We start from the raw sequence: 25,362 nt of genomic DNA on the forward strand, positions 1-25,362 counted from the left end.
AAAGCGGAGGAAGAAGGAGGAGAAGAAGAAGAAGACGTTGTAATTTTTGTTCCTCCGACCAGGTATACTTTGGGACAAAACATGACGACCTCCGTTCCTTGAAGCGAGCTGGAAGCCAACAATCAATAACACCCTGCACCCTGCTGAGTTACCGAGTCCGAACTGATTCTTGTTTGTTGTGGAGAGGTTGCCAAACTTTCTTCCGCTCTCTTCAGTGTTTGCCTTTTCTTCGCGTCGAGTTCAAAAGACGATTTGGCAACTCTGGCTACAGTAGACGTAGTAAATCCTGTAAGCCGCTAATAGACACCGGGCTGCCGCTGGAGTGTAGTGGTGTGAGGCGAGGTCATCATGTTTGGTCTCGAAGTATACTGTACGTCGTGTTGGTTTATTCTCATGTTCCTCAAATGTGCGAACAATTTTCCTGATTACATTTCTATCCTGCAGATTTGGTGATCCTAATTCAGTGAGGTCTTTCTCTACTTGCTTATACCATTCTGATCTCGTACACTTGATTTAGAAAAACGTGTGTATTCGATAAGTAAGTCTGCTGTTATTCATTCTTTCCAAAATGATTGATTATTCAAACCTTAACTGACCTAAATTATCAATTCATCGTAATCAATCTAACAATTGAATTCGTTGCAGTCTCTTTGTATCTGTTCCGGGGTATCTGTGGAACAGCAGAGGTGAAAGAAGGTGCCGGGATGAAGAGTTTCTTCCGGTACAGTATCAATAAGTTTAGATGTTTTTAAACATATTTCCGAGTTGGGTTTGGGGCAATGTACTCCACTGTTAATTCTTAGCCCTAAGTTTTTCACATGATTTTCCTTTGTTTAACATGGTATCTAATTGTTCCTTTAAATGTTTATGATGTAAATTGAGCGTCTCTGAAGCATAAAGAGCTTCAGGTTTGATCACTGTATTATTATTAAGGTAATATCGTGAATCACAGAGAGATAAGAAGCGTTAGGGTTGAATGGTTGCACAAGGAATTAAGTACAGCAGAACTTAACAAAACAAATTTTGAAATTGTATTTCTTTCCTTTTTTCTCTAATTTAAATTTGATAAATAGAAAATCTGAATGAATAACAACAATATTAATGAGCTCGTCAGTTCTAACAATAACAAGGACTCAAAAGTCCGAAAATCAGGTACAAAATGTACAAATTGCTTTTGACAGGAACAATATTTTTACAAAGAGCCTGTTCGCTCCAATCATTTATACGACATAGGAGTCTGAGCTTCAAAAATTATCATATTCCAGACTCGCAGAGGCATCAATTTCTTATTACGCATTTTTTTTTTCTTTGCTAGTTGTTTTACGTCGCACCGATACAGATAGGTCTTACGGCGACAATGAAACAGGAAAGGGCTAGGAGTGGGAAGGAAGCGGCCGTGGCCTTAATTAAGGTACAGCCCCAGCATATGCCTGGTGTGAAAATGGGAAACCACGGAAAACCATTTTCAGGGCTGCCGACAGTGGGGTTCGAACCTACTATCTGCCGAATACTGGATACTGGCCGCACTTAAGCGACTGCAGCTATCGAGCTCGGTATATGACGCACTTAAGTTAAACCTGACAACACATCGGTTGTCCTCAATTAATGTATTTACAGCAAGTAGGCCCGATGGGGGCTTATCTATTGCTCAACAGTTTCTAACTTACTGTTCCTAAAGGGAACTTCATACTAGGAACAATAGGCACGATTGCCCATAGTGAATGAAAACCTACAACCTGTTTTCCAGGTCATTGACCGGGTCAGGGATGTAGCCTAATGAATGGAGCAGATATAGGCTGTTAGTACGATGGGGTCGCCACTCCCAAAGTGATTTATTAATGAATGATAGATGCTATGAAATGAGAAGGGAGAGTGTTGCTGGAATGAAAGATGACAGGGAAAACCGGAGAACCCGGAGAAAAACCTGTCCCGCCTCCGATTTGTCCAGCACAAATCTCACATGGAGTGACCGGGATTTGAACCACGGTATCCAGCGGTGAGAGGCCAACGCGCTGCCGTCTGAGCCACGGAGGGTCCCGATTGCCCATACTAATTGGCCTTAATGTAAAAAGAAAAGGTTGAACATGACTGGCTATAAACGAAGTGCTAGGAGGCGAACTACTTGCCCTCCTTATAGAAATAGTTAAAATCCTAAGTGGGCTGATGGGCCAAAGATAGAGGTTAGTCCTATACTACACCGAGGAGACTAAATGAGAAACGTAAATGCCAAATAATTATTAAGAAATGTAGAACTTTAGAAACTTTAGTCACCCCCATGCCAAATTGAATGGGAACCGACAGAGGGTAATCACTCTTTATTCCCTTAAATTACATGTTTACCAGTAGGGAGTTGGATAGAGTCCTCAAATTTGCCGAAAATTTTACATTTAAACCACCGAATTGAGAAATTTACAGGAAAAAAAAAAGGGTCGAAACCTTCCCCCTCAAACTATGCGCAGGAACTATCACATGGCTATGAAAATTCTGCCATTACCTTGATTTGCTGGGCCTTCCAAATTCCGCCCGCGCCCCTGCCTCCTGGTTCACGTCAATAAATCCTCCTCACACTGGAGCAATTCAGACCTTACGGCCCTAAACCACCGAGCTTTTATATTTTTTTGAGGGGAAACTTCCAGAACCCTTTACTGATAAGCTGGTGACAGTACACACCCTCCGTTGTAATTGGCTAGAGACAATATTTACAAGTTTCTGATAGGTTGATTACTATTGAAGAAGGAAAAAAGATTTCTTTATACAATAATTAGAGTTCGTCCCACTAGAGGGAGCAATAAAAACGATGACAGATACATCTAACAGTTGAATACCAAGTATCTTATAGTACACCAGTTCAAGTTTGTTTACATAGATGGCCTTATAGAAGGCGTGCAGTTTAACTGTCCGGGGAAGGTGTACCTCCGGTACAATTATTATTATTATTATTATTATTATTATTATTATTATTATTATTATTATTATTATTATTATTATTATTATTATTCCGCGCCCAGTGGGTAAGGTCATGTATAATGGTGCTGTGTCTTATATCGGCTTATACAGAAGAACTGTACTTTGTTTGTGGCTTCCGAGGAATAATAGCGTTTTAACTTTTGGTGCTAAAAGTGTGTTAGTGTTATCTTGTGATTTTGTTCTTGTAATATTGTTTTGGGGGTAATATTTAATATGAATTTTGTGCTATAAATGTCCGCCATCTTGGTAATTGCGGCAATTATTCCATAGATAACAATGAAAAAATGGCGTATGGCTTTTAGTGCCGGGAGTGTCCGAGGACAAGTTCGGCTCGCCAAGAGCAGGTCTTTTGATTTGACATCCGTAGGTGACCTGCGCGTCGGGTTGAAGATGAAATGATGATGAAGACGACACAAACACCCAGCCCCCGTGCCAGCGAAATTAACCAATTAAGGTTAAAATTCCCGACCCTGCCGGGAATCGAACCCGGGACCCCTGTGACCAAAGGCCAGCACGCTAACCACTTAGCCATGGAGCCGGACATAGATAAAAATATCTAGAGGTCACTCCGTATATCTGAATAACAATTTTGACCTAACTGCCCCCTTTTTGGTTTCCTTTGTCATTATTTCCACAGAAACCTCGAATAAGATATGCACTATTCTGTATATTATTATTATTATTATTATTATTATTATTATTATTATTATTATTATTAGTATTATTATTAATATTATTGAAAATTTCTCCTGTGATAAGTCGGGACGGAAATTGTACTGTAGGCTTGTCCCTTATTCCAAAAGATCGACTCAACAGCGGAGTGCTAATCAAGTCATATCACGCCCCTCACAACCTTCATTTTCTAGTTTTGGGAACAAGTGCTGTGCGATATTAGGGAGACGGGAGAGGCTATAGGGGAGACAGGGGGGAGGGTGTACGACCATGACCGTGTCACTTGCACCATCAATATTAATAATAAGGGCATAGAACGTGTGAAAGTGATTCCATCAGCCATCACATCACATTACATCGACGAGGCAAGCACTTGTCGAACGCTTTTTATCCAGGCTTACATACACTCTCTTTATGGTCACATCCTCTGTCTAGGAGTACAGGCTAAGGCAAGAGTCAACTGACACCGCATTGCAAGTTAACCGTGTGGACGTACGACTGTCAAACCTGATTCATGTACAATTCCCATAATAATTAAACAAAACGGACATTCCAGATTAAAATAATTATGTTACTGATTTTACATAACTTACCACAAACTACTACCAAATACCACCGGAGCGGGCCGGAATTGACCGTCTACACCACTGGACCCAGCATTTGTTACAATACAAACTTGAATTTAATAATAATAATAATAATAATAATAATAATAATAATAATAATAATAATAATAATAACGGTCATATACGACGGATGATTGACTCTCGATGGACGAAACGTATCTCCAGTATATTTGACTCAAAACCAAAAACGGAAGTGCCAAGGTACGTTAATATCAAGGAAAAGAAGATGCACAAGACCGAAATCTTTTCAGAGCAGGCATCAAGACTTTTGGGACTTTCCGGGACGGAAAACGGGCAACTGGTGCAAAATGAACAGAAGAACGTCGTGCTAAACACAGTAAGCTAAAGAAGACGATGTGGATCAAGCGAAAAATGGACACATGCCAGAATGTAAAGAAGGGCCTCTCAAACGCCCAAAATCTCATGCGTGCAAATCGAGACGCAAGAGCTCCGTGCACTGTACATCGGTTCCACTCGGCTCGGCTCAGACCAACGCTTCGTCTCTGGGCTACTCGGCTAAGCTCGGCTCAACTCGGCTCGGATTTGGAGCGCAACGGATCAAGTGAGGAAGAGCGAGACAGGCGTGGAGAAAGACAGAGACGCGCTATTGCTCCAAATCGAGGAGTGGGGGTCTGCACTCTGGGCAACCAAGCGATATTATATTTTTCACCGTGCACAGTGCATGCACCAGGCGCATGCAACCTGAGACGCCCTGATGTAAAGTGAGGCTTATCGTGGTCCCTAGATGGCCGATTAGCGAAGTTGAATTAATAATAATAATAATAATAATAATAATAATAATAATAATAATAATAATAATAATAATAATAGCCTATTAACATGGGATCGCTACAATAAACGAGTAATGTCACGTAATGCCAAGCTGAAACATTACAACTGAGCTTGGTAGCCACAGTCGCTTAAGTGCGGCCAGTATTCAGTATTCGGGAGATGGTGGGTTCGAACCCCGCTGACGGCAGCCCTGAAGATGGTTTTTCGTGGTTTCCCATTTTCACACCAGGCAAATGCTGGGGCTGTACCTCAATTAAGGCCACGGCTGATTCCTTTCCACTTCTAGCCCTTTCCTGTCCCATTGTCGCCATAGGTCCTATCTGTATCGGTGCGGCGTAAAGCTAATTTGAAACATTATAAAAGAGTTATCCTACAGGAAGTTTTACATGCATCAGAAACCTTAACTTTACGAGGTCATTGTAAAAATGCAGATAATGAGAAACAAGAACGAAAATTCTTAGGAAAATGTTGCGGCCCCACACAAGAAAATGGAATCTGGATCAAAAGGCGAACTGCTGACCTCTATAGTTACACAAAGTTTCATCAATACTGTAAAGAGGAGACTTTTGAAATATTTTGGACACATTTATAGGCCACGCCTATAAATTGTAGTCCGCCTCTGTGGTGTAGTGGTTAGTGTGATTAGCTGCAACCCTCGGAGGCCCGAGTTCGAATCTCGGCTCTGCCACGAAGTTTGAAAAATGGTACGAGGGCTGGAATGGGGTCCACTCAGCTTCGAGAGGTCACAGAGTAGAGGTGGGTTCGATTTCCTCCTCAGCCATCCTCGAAGTGGTTTTCCGTGGTTTCCCACTTCTCCTCCAGACAAATGCCGGGATGGTACCTAACTTAAGGCCACGGCCGCTTCCTTCCCTCTTCCTTGTCTATCCCTTCCAATTTTACCATCCCCCACCAAGGCCCCTGTTCAGCATAGCAGGTGAGACCGCCTTGGCGAGGTACTGGTCATCCTCCCCAGTTCTCTCCCCCGACTCAATGTCTCTCGCTCCACGACACTGCCCTTGAGGCGGTAGAGGTGGGATTCCTCGCTGAGTCCTAGGGAAAAACCAATCCTGGAGGGTAAGCAGATTAACAAGAAGAAAATTGTAAAATAAAAATCATAAATAGCCTATACTGTAAAACAAATGGAAGAGCGAAATGTAAACTGAAAAGTGTAATCTAGAAAATGCTAAATATGAACAGAAAATTGTAAAACCATGTAATAACAAATTGTAGTCTACAATTTGAAAAATCAATAAAGCACTTAGCCAAGAAGCCGAAACCCCCACCCGGCTCCTTCACCGATTCAAACCTCCCCACTCACCACCTAACTCCTTCAAATCTCCAAACCCGTTACCTTCTAGTTGGCCCACCCCTCCCTTTCAGGAAAGGAAATTAAAATCTTTCCTAGGTGTCTAGGTAAACTTTGTAAATATATAATAATAATAATAATAATAATAATAATAATAATAATAATAATAATAATAATAATAACTGTACCGGAGGTACACCCGCTCCGTGCATTTAAAACGACCGCGTTTTAGAAGGCAATCTGCATCATGTACTGCAAACTGTGTAGACGAAGAAGTTTGAATGTTTTCCGTCAGATGCCTCTACTGTCGACTTATGGTGGGAGGATGGACAGAATTCATTTTCTAGAGAATTTTTGTGTTCATTGGTTTCCTAAGCTTAATTGTTTGTAGATTGTTTTTTGTGTTCTAAGGTTACTAGCACTTCTATCTCTTCCCACCTGCTTAAAACTTTAGTCAAATAAGAATTTTTTTATATTTATTTAATCAACCAATCAAAATTGTGAGTAGTGCAGGGCTTTGGCCCAGAGAATTCTGGACGAACACAGACACAACACAACACATTCAACAATCGCCAACTGCCAGCCAAGAATAGGCAGTACCAAGCCAGCCTGTGAGCAATTTGTCAGAGCCCTGTATCGAGCAATTTGTCAGAGCCCTCAGTGTGGTCACTGGTTCGGAACTCGTCCCGTTGCGACACGGTAAAACTACACTTGTTCCGACCGTGCCCACTGAGCGAGCACCTAATCAGCGCGCCGGTCCTCTTATTTGAGTTTGACCGTTCCAGTGTTTTATAACAAACACCCAAGTCTCCCCAGCCCTAACCCAGCCCTGTCGGGACCACCTCGGTGGACTGAGTAGCCGAGACACCGACCTCCCACTGAAAACCATGGACCCACCCAACTTCAACGAACCACTTGCAATCAGAACCAAGGAACGCTATTCCAGCTCCTACCCCTTCATCTTCCCGCTTCCCTATGACCCATTCAGTGACATCTCACCCAAACGATTGTACATCCACCGTAAAAACACATATACAGCCATAAAACCCGTCATTCAACACGTACAAATGGCGCAAGAGCTCTGTAATGGATGTATCATAATATTTTCTACTAACAGACAAGCAAGCTACAATGCAATCTCTGAACATCTAAGAACTGAGAACATCCAATACAGAGTCTGCTCCGAACACACCTCAGACATGGAAACAGCCACACGAACAGAACCTGACACTCAGCACCAAGCAACACAAACAGATGACACCGTAGATGATGCACCCCTCACCTCCCCCCTTTCCCCCCAACCTGAAACCGAACCCGGGACTGAGACCCTATCAGTCTCACAACCGGGCACGGACACAATAAACAAGTACACTCAGACTAGGAGGAGACGTAAAAAATCTGCTCCTAGGACTGCCAGACAGCCAACACATAAAACCAACACAACAGTGACTCGAACCCACGACCCACCCCGCCCCTCCCTTGTCATACAATGCTTCAACTGCCTTCTACTACACCACTCTGCAGCTACCTGCACTGCGGCTACTCGCTGCAACAGATGTGGCGGCTCACACCGTCACACTGATTGCACGGTACCGCGGGACCAGCCGAGGTGTGCAAACTGCCAAGGCAGTCATGCCGCCTCATTCCCTGGCTGTCCCTTTATCAAGAAGGCAGTGAAGGAACACTACAGACACGCCAAACATCTACAGACAAGCACTAAACCTACAGTACATGCAGCCACCAATATCCTACCTCACTCGAACCCTGGACCCTATACCCAACAGCCCAGTTACCTGACCAGACAGGACACCACCACCACCATCCTGAACTTACTTCTAAACCTCATATCTACCCATAACCAGAACCCCCCACCCCCCATGCCCATGCCAAGCAAACAACTCATCATAGACTAAAGTCTCCAAGTATCCCATCCCCGCCAAGTCAGCAAGAACATGCCCTCACTTCCTTAACAGCACAATCACCTCACTCCTTTAAGCTCCAACTCAACAAAACACTGGAACACTCGGACACCGAAGCGGGTGCACCACAACGAACTGCCGTATTTCCAATGCTGTAAACTTCCACACTAAATGCTATATTTCTAAATTAAAGTATCAAATCCACCCGATACTCAGGAATATAAACATATTCCAGCGCACAATCCAGCGGCAAGGCCCGGTTAACCAAGCAACACCGGGCGTGGCTAACGTTTGGATGGGTGACCACCCAGGCCTAGCCCTTGCCGCTGGCCCAAAGCAATTTAGAAATCTTTAATAACATCCAGTCATGGCACGTAAAGAATAACGTTGCGATTCACCATATTTTCCATATAACAGCACTCACACAACAGTTTTAAATTTCACCATTTTATTATTATTATTATTATTATTATTATTATCACTCTAATATATTTTATTCTTTTTATATTTATTTTCCTACAACAGGCCAGGTGAGGAGCGCGGCATAGCGCACCGGTACTGGCACCGCAAACGTCACCCCCCTAGGGGGTGTCCAAACAGTAATATGGCGAGAGAATTCTGGAACCTTCCCCTCCGCTATGAAAGCTGGGACCTTTTGGGTCATACTGTCTTTTCGATCGCTCCAGTTTAGTCAAGAATTAGAATGCGTTCGGAGAGGAGGCAGGGGGTTAGCCTGGCCCATTTCCGGAAGGCTCACCAGCTCAAGGTAATGGCAGATGTCTTTCCAACTAGTATGTGTTATTGTTTAACAAAGTTTAAAATCAGAAAAGAAACAAAAAATCAAGGAAAGAAATAAAATTTCAAATTTTAGTTTTAAATTATACTTTGATTTTTTCTCTGTCCACCCATTCATGCCCGCACCTTCTTACAACTCTGCGTTCCACAGAATCCTCGGAATAATAATAATAATAATAATAATAATAATAATAATAATAATAATAATAATATGTGAGTATTGTCTTCAGTATTAGAATGCATCATAGGTGGGGCCGTATCCTTACAAACGCGCAGAATTATTATTATTATTATTATTATTATTATTATTATTATTATTATTATTATTATTATTATTATTATTATTATTATTATTATTATTATCATTGTTATTATTAAACAATGTCAGGAGCTAAATCGCAGAAAGATTTTCATTCATGGCGAGACACTGGAACATGTCTCCTTGTCCCGTTTCTCTGCGGGGTCCGGAATGAAGTAAAATGAAATGGCGTATGGCTTTTAGTGCTGGGAGTGTCCGAGGACATGTTCGGCTCGCCAGGTGCAGGTCTTTTGATTTGACACCTGTAGGCGACCTGCGCGTCGTGATGAGGATGAAATGATGATGAAGACGAGACATACACCCAGCCCCCGTGCCAGCGAAATTAATCAATGGTGGTTAAAATTCCCGACCCTGCCGGGAATCGAACCCGGGACCCCTGTGACCAAAGGCCAGCACGCTAACCATTTAGCCATGGAGCCGGACCGGAATGAAGTGAGATGAATCTTCGTAGAGAGTTTTTACGACCGGGTGCTCTTTCTGACCTCAATCTTATCACTGCAGTTAATGAGATGAAAGAATGGCGTGATATATGAGAGTAGGAGTGTCGAGTGGACGTTTCTTCCGCCCTTTAAAAATCCGACTACCTCTGTCGGGTTTGAACCCGCTATCCGGAGGCCGACACTCTATCACTGATCCACACAGGTATCACTGATCCACACAGGTAGAAGGAATTAAAGGACGAGATCGAGGCAGGAAGAGAATACACTAAAGTAACGAATTTGGCCCTACAAAGAAGGAATCTGAAGTCCATCAACCTCTGGGCTGAGGAGAAGATAGATTATACTTACAACTGCCATGGACTCCCCTGTGGGTATCCCCTGTCTGTATTAAGAGGCGACTAAAATGGGGCATCAAGGGCTCTTAACGTGGGAGCGTGGGCTGGCGACCACGGAGCCTTAACCTGAGTCCTGGCATTGTTTCCATTTACTTGTTCCAGGCTCCTCACTTTCACCTATTCCATCCGACCTCGACGGCATTAGGTTTGTGTATCCTAGGAATTCCTTAATGTTCACGCCATTCGCGGCCCTTGTCTTTCTTTGACCGATATCTTCAGTTTTTCGAAGTGTCGGACCCCTTCGATTTTTTCTTTCTGATTAATCTTAAGAGAGGATGGTTGCCTAGTTGTACTTTCCCTTAAAACAATAATCACCACCACCACCACCAGTGCCATGGAGAAAAACAATGTAATCTTCTGTCCTTTGTAAAAGGGATAACATTAACAATGAAGTAAGTGATGATCGGACTGTATCCCAAGTGTCTCTGAAACGAAGTGAGAATGATCGACGTGCAACAATATTAAAGTAAAAAAATGTTCCTAGAAGGAAACCATAATTTAATTTCAATGATTGTAAATGTTAAAACATTCAAGCTCTTAAGTCTTTAGTCAACGGCACACTAGCGCCAGCATTCCAACTGATGAGCCCGCTGCTGCACTGGGGCGAAACGCTGACTTTTACAATTTGTTTTACGTCACACACACACACACACACACACACACACACACACACACACACACAGAGAGAGAGAGATAGAGCTTATGGTGGCGTAGGGAAGGGAAAGGCCTAGGAGTGGGAAGAAAGTGGCCGTGGCCTTAATTATGGTACAGGCCTGGTGTGAAAATGGGAAACCACGGAAAACCATTTCAGGGCTGCCGACAGTGGAGTTCGAACCCACTATCTGCCGGTTGCAAAGTCAGTTTTTATTTCACAGTAATGCTTAGCATAGCCTCTCATTGTTATACAGCAAAATCTGCCAAAAGCTGACCTATATACTAGAACACTGTAAACATGGGAAATAAATTTCGGAACGGAGGAACTTCCAATATTAAAAGAATACTTTAGCCCGCCTCTGTGGTGTAGTAGTTAGTGTGATTAGCTTCCATCTCCGGAGGCCAGGGTTAGATTCTCGACTCTGCCAAGAAATTTGTAAAGTGACACGAGGGCTGAAACGGGGTTCCACTCAGCCTGGTCTTCTCCTGTTGTATCCTCGACTCAAAGTCTCACGTTCCAGGACACTGCCCTTGAGGCGGTAGAGGTGGGATCCCTCGCTGAGTCCGAGGAAAGAAAAAACCCTGGACGGTAAACGGAAAGAAAGAAAGAAAGAAAGAAAGAAAGAAAGAAAGAAATTCAGTAGTGTAAACGAAAATCCTCCGTTAACAGAGATTTTATTGTATTGTATTTATTTTCTAAATTTTGCTGTGTATAAAATAAGAAGAGAAACAGTATTTTATATCTCCTCGGCGTGAGGAATAAACTTAGTGGCGGCCAGTGACGTAAGCAGAATTTTGTTAGAAAGTGGTGTGTGTGTGTGTGTCATTTATAAGACTGGTTATTCAATGTAATTTACCCGTGTTTTAATTATGATCCTTACAACTGGAATTTATTTATTTATTTATTTATTTATTTATTTATTTATTTATTTATTTATTTATTTATTTATTTATTTATTTATTTATTTATTTATTTATTTATAATTACTAGTAGTGAGGACCTCCATGGCTCAGGTGGCAGCACGCCCGCCTCTCGGCACTGGATCTCGTGGTTCATATCCCGGTAACCACCCCATCCCCATGTGAGATTTGTGCTGGACAAAGCGGAGGCGGGGCAGTTTTTTCTCCGGGTACTCCGGTTTTCCCTGTCATCTTTCATTCCAGCAACACTCTCCAATATCATTTCATTTCATCTTTCAGTCATTATTCATTGCCCCAGATGTGTGCGACAGACTTCGGCAGCCGGCACAGTTCCTATCCTCGCCGCTAGATGGGGTCTTCATTCATTTCATTCCTGACCCGGTCAAATGACTGGAAATAGGCCGTGGATTTTCATTTTCAGTAGTAGTAGTAGTAGTAGTAGTAGTAGTAGTGGTAGTAGTAGTAGTATTGCTACTATCATTACCGGTAAAGGCTATTATTGTTTCTGGTCAAAGGTCTTACTCTCAATGACAGAAAGCGATACACTTAACAATATTTATTATAAAAACTTTAATCTTTTTAGGCTTTTTCAATAGTGAAGTTACCAGCGTTTCGCCCCAGTGCAGCAGTGGGCTCATCAGTTGGATTGCTACACCTTTCCAAGACGCTGGCGCCTGTTGCGCCGTGGCGACGAACGAAGTTATTTCACTCCTAAACTAGTAGCTCTTAGGCCTTTGATTTTTAATTGTTCACCACTGTCCTATGTAGGACAATGCAGTGACGGTGGACTAGCGGAAGCATGGGCCTCCACTTGTATAAATGCCTGCCTTTAGCCTTTACATAAAAAATAAGGTTCCTGGAAGGAAACCATAATTTAATTTCATCGATTGCAAGTGTATTATGTAATATTTATTATGTTTTATGGTCCTACCCTTCTTTTCAACATTTGCAGAGAACAGGCGGTAAGGAAAATCAAAGAGGAATTTGGAAAGGGAATCACAATCCAAGGAGTGGAGGTGAAAACCCTGACATGTGTCGATGATACTGTTAGGTTATCGAAGTCTACAGAAGATCTGGAGAGACTGACGAGACAGAGTCTTTGGGAAAAAGTACAAGATGAAAATAAATAATTCCAAAGCGAAAGTAATGGAGTGCGTTCGGCCAAAGTCAGGCGATGCAGGAAATATTAGATTAGGAAATGAAGTCTTAAAGGAAGTAGATGAATAATGTTACTTGGACAGTGAAATAACTAACGATGGCAGAAGTTAGGAAGACATAAAATGCAGACTAGCACAAGTAAGGAAGGCCTTCTTTAAGAACAGAACTTTGCTCAGTTCGAGCAATTACGTAGGAATTAGAAAGATGTTTCGGAAGACTTTCGTCTGGAGCGTGGCATTGTATGGAAGTGAACCATGGACAATAACTGGCTCAGAAAGAAAGAGAATAGAAGCTTTTGAAATGTGGCGTTACAGAAGAATGCTGAAGGTGAGATAGGTAGATCGATTAACGAATGAAGAGATACTGAACGAGACCGACTCGGCTAAATTTGACAAGAAGAATAGAGAGAGAATGATAGAATACATCTTAAGACACCCAGGACTTATTCAGTTGGTTTTTGAGGGAAGTCTAGGTGGTAAGAACGGTAGGGATAGATCAAGGTATGAATATGACAAGCAGAAGATGTACGATGTAGTAGTTACGTAGAAATGAAAAGGTTAGCAAAGGATAGGCTGGCATGGAGGGCTGCATCTAACCAGTCTATGGACTGATGACTCAAACAAAAACATGTTTCAGTAAAGAGAAGAGATCACGTGTTCAACGCGGAACACCCTTACCCTCCCTCTCATATACGCCACCAATAAGGACCGACTACAAACTTCATGCCTTTCTCTATGAGTTGTGCTGGAGTTCATTCAATAAGTATAAGTACCAGGTTGACAGTCTTTTGGGATTGTATCGCGTGAAATGAGAGCAGCTAAAGGGACATTTATCAAAAGATTATCATGTATATTATTTTGAGCTGTGAAATCATAGACCAAAACAGATCCCAGGAGCAGTAGCTAACCATCTAATGTCGAGGTTACGGAAAGTGGACATGCGGTCGCGAAGCGGAAGTCCGTCCAACTATACGTCACTATGAGTTCATTAGTTCATCTTTGTTATGATTACTCAGTCTGGGACACAGAAAAGGAGAAAAATCATACTACAATTTCGTTTTACGTCGCACCGACACATATAGGTCTTATGGCGAAGATGGGATAGGAAAGGGCTAGGAGTGGAAAGGAAACGGCCATGGCCTTAATTAAGGTACAGCCCCAACATTTTCCTAGAGTGAAAATGGGAAACCACGGAAAACCATTTTCAGGGCTACTGACAGTGGGGTTCGAACCTACTATCTTCCGAATGCAAGCTCACAGCTATGCGATCCTAACCGTGCCGCCAACTCGATTGGTGGAGAAATGTCAAGTACGCGGTTAAGTGGCAGGTACACTTTCATACGTCAAAAATATACATTTTTTCTGTAGAGAGTGTACCCAAAGACTGTATAATAGAGCAAAAGAGAACAGCTTTGACAAAATCGCGGGAAAAGTACGTTCAGCTCCTCGAGTGGCAGTGGAGTGACTGAATTAGATTGACTGCAATCTACTACGGGTTGTGACGTTATAAAAGTCGCTCTTATCCGAATTGAATCGAAGCTTCGGTATATGAAATAACCTCACAACGGCTTGCCAGGTGTACGGTTTTATCCGGAACAACTTTTAAAAAAATGTTCCAGGTACGGTTCGGACTTTAAATCCAACGCTGAATGTTCCGTTTCTCAGAAAACAAATCCTCTATTGTAAACTAACTGTTACCCGCGGCTTCGCTCGAGTGGATTTTATAATTTGATCAAACTAATCACTCCTCGGTACTACACTAACTGAAAATCCCTGAAGTATAAAAGTCACCGAAAAACTGAGTTTCATTTACCCCAGAACCTCTTTGTAAACCACGTTTGTGGTATTGTCTTTTGGGCTAAGATGACCAGGATACTGGCAGAGCTAACTCTGGAACATGGAACTAGAACTCTACTGTACATGTGAGAAACAGTTCTCTTCTAAGTCGAAAAAAAAAAAAAAGTTTTTATTTTTATGAGATGTTTATGAGATGTAAGTATCCCCTTAAAAAGTATTCAGACCCCTATATCAGTCTTCTTCCTCCCCCCCCCCTTCCCGTCTCAATCCTTAGCGACGGAATATCCAAAAATCCTCCCTTGGTGAGCACCCACACTCTAAAATGTATTCCCAAAATGCCATTCCTTTATGTCCAATAGTTTTGGCTCGACGATGATCAATCAGTCAGTCAGTCAGTCAGTCAGTTAGTCAGTCAGTCAGTCAGTCAGTCAGTAAGTTAGAACATGTATATATAGATCTCGCGCTTTAGAGTATAGTACCGTTGTTAAAAAATACGCAGTTATGATCAAAGAGTACGAAGTATTCTTGAGAGAGTGGTGAAAACCTAACTCTCCAAAATAAAACAATATCGGAGAGATTATGGTTTAACTGGTCCAGAAAAACTGAAGAATATTTTAATAATACTTAAATTTTTATTTGGTATATTTCAATCTAGTCCGCCTCTGTGGTGTAGTGGTTAGCGTGCTTAGCTGCCACCCCCGGAGGTCCGGGTTCGATTCCCGGCTCTGCCACAAAATTTGAAAAGTGGTACGAGGGCTGGAACGGGGTCCACTCAGCCTCGGGAGGTCAACTGAGTACATGTGGGTTCGATTCCCGCCTCAGCCATCCTGGAAGTGGTTTTCCGTGGTTTCCCACTTCTCCTCCAGGCAAATGCCGGAATGGTACCTAACTTAAGACCACAGCCGCTTCCTTCCCTCCTCCTTACCTATCCCATCCAATCTTCCCATTCCCCCCACAAGGCCCCTGTTCAGCATAGCAGGTGAGGTGAGGTACTGGTCATTCTCCCAAGTTGTAACCCCCGACCCAAAGTCTGAAACTCCAGGACACTGCCCTTGAGGCGGTAGAGGTGGGATCCTTCGCTGAGTCCGAGGGAAAAACCGACCCTGGAGGGTAAACAGATTAAGAAGAAGAAGATATTTCAATCTAATGCATCTACGGAAAGGACATTTTTAACAGTGGCGATAACTTGGATGAATGAAAGAAACAGAATTTGTGTAGATTTAATAAAAGAAGAATTGTTTATATATTTCAACTATGATGGGAATGGTAAGGAAATTCACATGTACAAAAAAAAAATTTTTTTGAACAAGCAGCTGTTTCAAATGAGAAGTATTTGTGAAATGTAAGTTTATACTAATTCATAAATTATTAGTTTGTAATAAATAGTTTACGTCCGCCTCTGTGATGCAGCCTAGTGGTTAGTGTGATTAGCTGCCACCCCCCGCCGGAGGCCCCGGGTTCGATTCCCGGCTCTGCCACGAAATCTTAAATGTGGTACGAGGACTGGAACGGGGTCCACTCAGCTTCGGGAGGTTAACTGAGAAGAAGGAGTTTCGATTCCCGCCTCAGTCATCTTCGAAGTGGTTTTCCGTTGTTTTTTCCGCTTCTTCTCCAGGCAAATGCCGCGATGCTACCTAACTTAAGGCCACGACCTCTTACTTACCTATCCCTTCCCATCTGCAATCACCCACAAGACCTATGTTCAGAATAGCAGGTGAGGCCGCCTGGGCGAGGTACTGGTCCTCGTCCCCAGTTGTATCCCCGACCGAACGTCTCCTGCTCCAGGACACTGCCCTTGAGGCGGTAGAGGTGGGATCCCTCGCTGAGTTAGAGGGAAGAAACCAATCCTGGACGGTAAACAGATTAAATAATAATAATAATAAATAGTTTTTACAATTTACTTTATGTCGCACCGACCCAGGCAGGTCTTATGGCGACTATGGGATAGGAAAGGGCTAAGACTAGGAAGGAAGCGTCCGTGGCGTTAATTAGGGTATAGCCCCAGCATTTTCCTGGCGTGAAAATGGGAAACCACGGGAAACTATGTTCAGGGCTTCCGACAGTGGGGTTCGAACCTACTATCTCCTAAATGCAAGCTCACAGCTCAGCACGGCCTGCTCGCTCGGTAATAAATAGTTTTCACTGGTGTGTTATTATTTATGAGTTAATATATCTAATATATCCTTGATTTCTTCATTCATGAAATGGCCGCGGTGTTTCATTTTCGTGTTAGGTAAACAAATCAATGTTCCTATTTGCAATCTGAAAATCTGGCAACGCTTATGTTCAACGTGAGAAAAATCGATCTAAATCTTATTTTCGTTTTTTTGAAGAGACTTGAATCGGTACGCATACTTTACATGCTCACATGTTTTCTTTATTCTTGACTGATTGATATTGTGTAGTATTTGCTTACATTTTATGTACTTATTGTTTATTCTACTTGCTCTTCCCGATGTAAACAGTGGGCACATTTAAGCTGCCTATTGCTGTGTTAGTTTATAGTGATTTGTTGTAAGTAAATAAACATGAGTATTAAGACGACGGGGTCTGTTCAAGGCTTAACGTTGTGACAGACAGTCGTTGGAGAATACAGAACTTTTTTTTTTTTTCAGTGCAACGGATTTACTCTCAGATAAACACTTCTAAAGAAAATAGTAGAATTACATGAACCACTACCAGCCAGAATGCAACTTTGCTCGCTACAAAACCTGCCGCACTGGATTCCACTATACTGAAATTTCTGAAGAATACAGGTCTCTGTTTATAACACATCCTATGACAATTTCTGTTAAGCTTATGTAAGTTGTAACATCAAAGTGATTGCCTTTGTATGAAGATTACTCTAAAATTATCTAACGTAAAGTTTTCTGATGAATTATCTGAGCTTTTTGAAGTATGTAGAGGAGTTCGCCAAGGAGATATACTCTCCCCGATTCTGTTTTAACTTAGTGTTAGATAAAAGTCATCAGATAATGAGAAAAATTAATCAAAGGTATCTACATAGGGACTTTGGAGCAGAGAATCAACGTGAAATGCATGGCTTTTGCTGATGATCTAGCTGTCATTACTAAGACTAGTGAAGAAGCCAGGTATGCCATAGAGCACGAGCTCATTGTGTACATTTTATGTAATACTAGCTGATGTACCCGTGCTTCGCTACGGGATTCTCAGAAAGACTGTATTTGTGGTTTTCCTAACTACAGTTAACTTAGGCCATTAAAAAAACGTCAGTAGGAATGTAAGGATTAAAAGCAATGTTGTCATATAAAACACTCCCTGAAATAAATAAAAAACCGCACATTTTCTCACTTTTAACGAACAGTACTACGATGCCGATCTAACAGTCCAAAGTTCCAGTGCTGGAATGACCAGGCCGCAGACAGCCATGAACACTCCTCTGCCATTGTTCCCTTTAATGTACACACTGGTCATTCCAATCAGTGCCTCAGGATAGGGATTGAATAGCTCGAATGCTATGATGAACCAGCTTGTTACGTACCAGTAGCATCAGAAAATGTATGAACCGGAGGAATGGCATACTAAAGAAGAATACGGTATTATCTAACTCCCCAGCTACTTCCCGCCAATATTCAGGCAGGCTGTTATACTCGATACGACAGGGCGAGTTGGCCGTGCGGTTAGGGGCGCGCAGCTGTGAGTTTGCATCCGGGAGGTAGCGGGTTCGAAAACCACTGTCGACAGCCCTGAAGATGGTTTTTCGTAGTCTCCCATTTTCACACTTAACGCCAGGGCCGCTTCCTTTCCACTCCTAGCCCTTTCCTATCCCATCGTCGCCATAATACCTGTCTGTGTTGACGCGACGTAAAGCAAACTTTAAAAAAATACTCGGTATACAGCAGTTATCCCATCTATCGGACATGACTGGCAACAGAAGACCAAAGCATATCACAACAAACAGTGGTCAATGTAATGTTATTGTTGTTCAATTTTATGAGCTTTCTGTATTGTAGGCCTTCACATTTAGTTTTCTTTGGACTCTGTGATTAGGGCTTCTTACGAAATTATTTATATCGTAGACTGCAGTTCTTTATTTCCTGACTTTACATAACGATTTTCAGTAAATTCTGTTTACCCATTTTCTCGTGACTTGGCGCTGATATGGACTTAGCAACAAATATCTAAATTCATGAATCATAGCTGGTACGGTAAAAATGTATGACATAAATGATCGGAAATTTGATACTATGTAACTTTAGTAATGTAGTATTTGTCGATAGGACCACTAACAACACAAATATTTGAGAATTAAATTTTAGACCTTCCCCTAAACTACCATTTCTTTCAATGTGAATAAGATTATTCATGACCTAGATTGTAGCGACTTATTTCTCGAATTTACATACCGATTTACAGTAAGATAGGAGCACTAATAGCAAATATTTGAGAATTAAATTTTACGCCTTTCCCTAAACTACCATTTCTCTCAGCGCGAATAAGATTATTTATAGCCTAGATTGTAGCTACTTATTTCCGGACATTATATACTGATTTTCATTAAATTATCTTCAGCCGTTTTCTCGTGATGCGTGTACATACTTACATACAGACAGACAGAAATTACGGAAAATTAAAAAGTGCATTTCCTTCCTACTATGGACATGACCGATACAGAAATACCATTCTTTTCAAATTCTGAGGAATGTACAGACAAAACTCTTGTTATATATATAGATGTATCTGTTATGTTCATTTTCTGTGCATTTTATTGTGTTTCAGAATATGTATCTATGCTAACTGTATGCACATCACCAGGCCGAAAGTATAAATAAACTTGAAAAAATGCTTAACGTCCTTATCCGACGGACGAATCGCTATCAACAGCGTCATATGCCCTCATTCCATCTGAACACTGCGGAAAAGTCTGGAATTGAATCCAGGCTTTTGGCACACACTCTGCTTTGCAGAGACAGTATTTATATAGGCTACCTTTTCAAAAAAATTGAAGCAAATGGTATAAATTTAGAATTACTACAGCTGTTAATAACAGCTTTTGTGACATCAAAGCGATTGCCTTTGTATGAAGATTACTATAAAATTATCTAATGTAAAGTTTTCTGATGAATTATCTGAGCTTTTTGAAGTATGTAGAGGAGTTCGCCAAGGAGATAGACCCTCCCCGATTCTGTTTTAACTTAGTGTTAGATAAAAGTCATCAGATAATGAGAAAAATTAATCGAAGGTATAAACATAGGGACTTCGGGACAGAGAATCAAGGTGAAATGCATGGCTTTTGCTGATGATCTAGCTGTCATTACTAAAACTAGTGTAGAAGCCAGGTATGCTATAGGGCAGTTACATGAGATAGCATCAAAGACAGGCCTCCAAATAGCATATGAGAAAACTCATTTTATGGAAAATGTACATCAAAATATCAGGAGATCCCCATTATAGACGAAATATGAGATAATTTCTTATGTGTCTTCCTTCAAATATTTCGGAGAAGCCATGCTACCATCTGGACTGGAGAGTAATTCCAATTTAGAAAGAGCCACCAAACTCCAGAAAGCTTTCAGAGTGACATAGAATCACTATAATAACAGAGAGATATCGCGTAATGAGAAACTTTGTCATTACAGGACAATTGTTTTGCCGGAAGCATGATATGCCTCAGAAAGTACATCTCTACGAGACCACTCTAAAACTGATGAAATTGGAAAGTAAGAACAACAAATTCTTAGGAAAATATATGATCCCACTTATATAAATGGCATATGGATTAAAAGAAAATCTACAGATCTATACACAGCAACAGATACGTTTACTGATGTCGTACGTAGGAGAAGCTTGAAATTCTATGGTCACGTCTGTAGAATGGACAATAATGAAAATTGAAAATCCACAGCCTGTTTCCAATCATGGATGGAATGAATGAAGCCCCATCTAGCAGCTAGGACATGTATTGTGCCGGCTGCCGAAGCATGTCGCACTCCTGTGGGACGATGATTAATGATTGACAGATGAAATGAAACGATATTGAAGTGTGTTGTTGGAATGAAAGATGACAGGGAAAACCGGAGTAGCCGGAGAAAAACCTGTCCAGCCTCCACTTTATCCAGCACAAATCTCACACGGAGTTATCGGGATTTGAACCACGGAACCAATCGGTGAAAGGCTGCCTGAGCCACGGAGGCTCATAAAATTACGTTATAATAATTTAAAATACATGCGAGGCAGCCAGGGTTCCCCAGGGTTTAGTTAAATATTGATAGGGTTCCCCGAAACAAATTTTTGAAACTTTGTAGCACCAAGTTCAATGAGACTGGAAATGTAGTTTCTAATTTTAATTTTCAACATATCCGTATCATACAAATGAAACAGGGATATGATTGTTTTAATTCTGTTTTCTGTGACATTTACGGTTTGCTATTGTGATGCCAACTCTTTCAAGTTAGCGTTGCCTATGAGTAATATACATGTCACCTTCTATTCTCAAATGGGCGATTGTATGAGTCAAAAATAAAATGATCACAAATGGGTTTCAAACTTTAAAATCCAATTTATAGGAAACTTCAAAAATTGCCCCTACCCTATACCTTTCATAAGGTAATGGAAGTTTTGGAGACCATAAATACAGGACTACATGGAAATTTCATTGATAGCAGAGGGCAAAAATAAGATTTGGGGACAAAACGAATGCAAAAAGACAGGACCGCATTCTTTCACCTTTATTACTTAATCTTCATTAGGAAAGAATATTTAAGAAAGCTCTTCATGGACAAAATCTTGGAGTGTAAGTGAATGAAGAAATCATCAGTGCAATATTCTGATGTCACTGTTATCTTAACTGATAACATTGAAAATCTCCTGTACTTTCTGAACCGAGTGAGTCAAGAAGGGTCGAAGATGATTTCAGACATTAAATCATCAAAAAGCAAATGTATAATTTCAGTGGTGAGGAACACCTGTTCATTAAGTCATGAAATAGAAAGAGTTAACTTCTTCAAATATTTGAGCTGCTACATTACCAACCAACATGATTCTGAAAAAAAATACCTACATCCTTCTTTTCCCTACATGTCCCAACTTGCAAAACAAGGATAAATCCACCCCTTCGTATTCCATATTCCCACATCTATCTTGTTCAAAAAAACTTTATTTATCCGCGTTCCGAACCCCATAACTCTTTAACTTCTTTACTTTCTTTCTTTCTTTTTTTTTTTCCTAGTTGGTTTAGGAGTTGGAAGGAAGCGGCCATGGCCTTAATTCAGGTACAGCCCCAGCATTTGCCTGGTGTGAAAATGGGAAATCACAGGAAACCATCTTCAGGGCTACCGACAGTGGGATTCGAACCCACTATTTCCCGGATGCAAGCTCACAGCCGCGCGCCTCTAACCGCACGGCCAACTCGCCCAGTTCTCTCTTCAACTTCTGATAGGAACGTGGACGTTTTTTCTTCGTGTATGTGTGCATGTTCAGACCTCAGCCCTAAGGCTGGTTGGATCCTCAACAGCTCCGTTATCAACTGTCATAGATGGCCTCTAGGCATCACTGAAGAGGCGTACTAGGGAAATGAGGAATGCGGCAGTTTCCTGTTGCTTTCCTCACCGGGCCAGGAGCAACATTTTCACACCATTCATAGCAGGGACTGGCTGCAGAAGGAATGGCATTACTAGCATCGCTCATACCTCAGTCACTTTCATATTGTCAAAGCCAAGGATAAGACAGAGACAGATCAATGAAAGTAACAAAATTGCTCTAGCCCATACCAGAAGACAGTGCATTGTAAACACTAGGTCCTGCCAGCAAAGTTATGCCTCCTTTAATCGATTCTTCCTTAACTTAACCTAACTCCTTTCCTATATATTATTTTTCTCTTCTCATTCCCGTCCCTTCTATTGTACTTAATGTAATATTTTTCATACTGTTACTTATGTGTCATGTCTGTATTTATGTTACTGTGCCTGGCTCTGTAAGTTCATCTCTTCGTTCTACGTTCAATCTTTATTTTACCTCGTTGTTTTTATTTGCTTTTATGTTTTATTGTTAATTGTAGTGTTTCTACAGTTATTTTGTTAGTTTATAATTCTTCCCCTACTTTTGTCATATGGATTTTCTTCGTTGTTCTTTAATTTATTTTTAACTTTGCATTATGCTATTCTATTGTAAATATATATTTTCATTGCGGGGGTCTGTAATTCGGCATCTCGCTGTTTTGGTTTCCCAAATACATAAATAAATAAATAAATAAATAAATAAATAAATAAATAAATAAATAAATAAATAAATAAATAAATAAATAAATAAATAAATAAATAAATATACATTTTCTCAGAATGAAATCCGTGTTTTTGTAGTAAAAATCTAAATTTGAAGCTGAGACAAAGAATGATGTATTGCATTTGGTCGATGTGATTATACGGGTGTGAAATCTGGACACCAAAAGCTGTGACGTTCAACCGAACAGAAGCATTTGAAATGTGACTTCATATGAGAATGCTTCGCACTTCATGGACAGCTCGAAAATCCAATTAGAAAGTTATGTGAGCCAAAGTTGGACGAGAACTTTTAAAAAGTATAAAATTAAGGAAATCGGCATACCTGGGAGTCTATGACATTATATTAAGGGCTAAGTTAAGCCAACAAAGGAAGATAGGTCATAGGGGAGTTAGGAGAAGATGAGTATCCTGGCTACAAAACACTCAGAAGCCATTCTACTTTGAAGAAAAAAAGACGAATATGCCTACATTAGATTGATAGTCAACGTTAGGTTGACCTAACATGACACGTTCAAGAACACCCTACATTGCAAAAGAATAATCTAAACACATCCTTCAGGACGAGTCCAAATTACGTCACATGTATGCGTTAGACTTCGTGCACTTTTTTAAAAAAAAAATTAGCACACTAACAAAATGCAAGTGTATAAACGATAATGCTCTACAAGCTAAGGTTTGGGAGAAATTATGGCATTGTTGCTTAATACGGTTATGCTAAATCATTCAATTCAAAAACGCCTCTAAAGTTTATCACGCTGCCGGATCAATATGCTCGTACGGTACACTATAGAGCCTCCTTCAGCGCTCTATCAGATCGATTTTCAGCTTCCCATTCATTCATAACATTACCAGATCTCATCTTCAGCTTCTATAAATAGACCACAACGTAACGCAAGATGATCTAATCATTACTGGTAAGAAACACAAGAAGTAAGTTCCATGAATATTTCGATACATCAATTAATGTATTTCCAAGACGTTCAATGCCATATACATTTAGAATTCTGTAGAATCATACACATTACAATCACGAAACGGAGATTTATGAATATCGAGGTATTTAAATATTATTATATCCCTTTTGCACGAAATGACTGAATGTGCCAAAGATTCCTGCATCATAAAACGAATTTCAGATCCCCCCAATAGTTGGAAGAAAACAATGCATGTTTAAAAACAAACAATAATTGTAAACATACGAGATTATATCTCTAGACGAGATCATTTCAGTGAACCACTCTGATAGCAATTAAATTCTAAGCTTCAGTGAATACAGTTTGTTATTATTGATCGCACTAACGAAAGCGAAAGCGAAGGAACGGAGTTAAAAATATTTATACATACAGCAGCGTTTTACTCTATTACAACCACAAATGTAATAAACTTATAACAATACATATCATTTCCTCCTAAGTCCACTAAAATAAACAACACGCCAAAATCCGTTCTCATAAAAGAAGAAACAAGAGCACACTACCATTTTTTTTATACAAAAAGGGGATTCTGATACAAAAATAATACATACGTGTGGCAGATTACAGCATTTCGGATCCTTTTGCTGCAGTAAGAATCAGAGCAAAGCGAATATCAGCGTATTATTCCACCATTGCGCAAAATATATCGCCCACGACCACCATAAATGTCAACCGAGATTTCAAATCCTTTTTTTAAATAAATGACGAGTTCAACACACATGTATACATATCTTCACATTTAAATATATTTTATTACATCCAGCACATATGAAGCATCGAACCGAGTCACATTATTGATGTTTATTTTTAATACACACACGTGTTCCATCTAATGTTTTCTTTTTCTCTTTCTCCTCTTTCTTTTCCCCTCTCGTCTTGGTATGACAGCTAGTGAACGAATGAGCAAGTGCGGTACTGGAGAGAAGAGGACGATGGCGGAATGGAAAACGGGGAGGAGAGGGCGGTGAATGGATGCGCGCGCATACGGTCGACCAGCTACCCACGGAATAGTAATGCAGTGCAAGGCGCTGTACGGAGAAATTTGGATCCAAAGTGATAGCTATAGGATCTAGGCTTGTCCTTGATTATCGCGAAAAATTGACCTGAGCGATAAAAAGGATCAATTCGGCACTGGCCAACCTCTAAATAATAATGTTATTTGCAGGGCTATATTTTATATCTGATAAAAATAGCTAAATATGAATATACCCTTTCTTCTAAACCATATACTGTTGAAGATTATCTCCGTTTTGTTCACATATCAGATTTCATCCTTCTAGTTATGTTTTTCTTTCTTCTACATTATACTTTTAAACTTCTTTTTTTTAATTACCAATTAGTTAAACATCATATTTCTCTTCTTAGAATATTATTTTGCATACTATTAC

The 25,362-nt window shown here is 40.7% G+C and overlaps 1 protein-coding gene across 2 annotated transcripts in view; it reads right to left on the bottom strand.

Moving 5' to 3' along the window:
- Nucleotides 1–24,858, bottom strand: part of LOC136885478 (uncharacterized) — a 574,475-nt gene extending 549,617 nt beyond the window's left edge. For both annotated transcript variants that reach the window (XM_067158055.2, XM_067158056.2), the window contains exon 1: nucleotides 24,526–24,858. The gene's annotated coding sequence lies outside the window, so the exon portion shown is untranslated. The remainder of the gene's footprint in view (nucleotides 1–24,525) is intronic.
- Nucleotides 24,859–25,362: the final 504 nt, after the last annotated feature.

Source organism: Anabrus simplex, chromosome 14 (genome assembly GCF_040414725.1).
Source record: "Anabrus simplex isolate iqAnaSimp1 chromosome 14, ASM4041472v1, whole genome shotgun sequence".
Taxonomy (NCBI): Eukaryota; Metazoa; Arthropoda; class Insecta; order Orthoptera; family Tettigoniidae; genus Anabrus; species Anabrus simplex.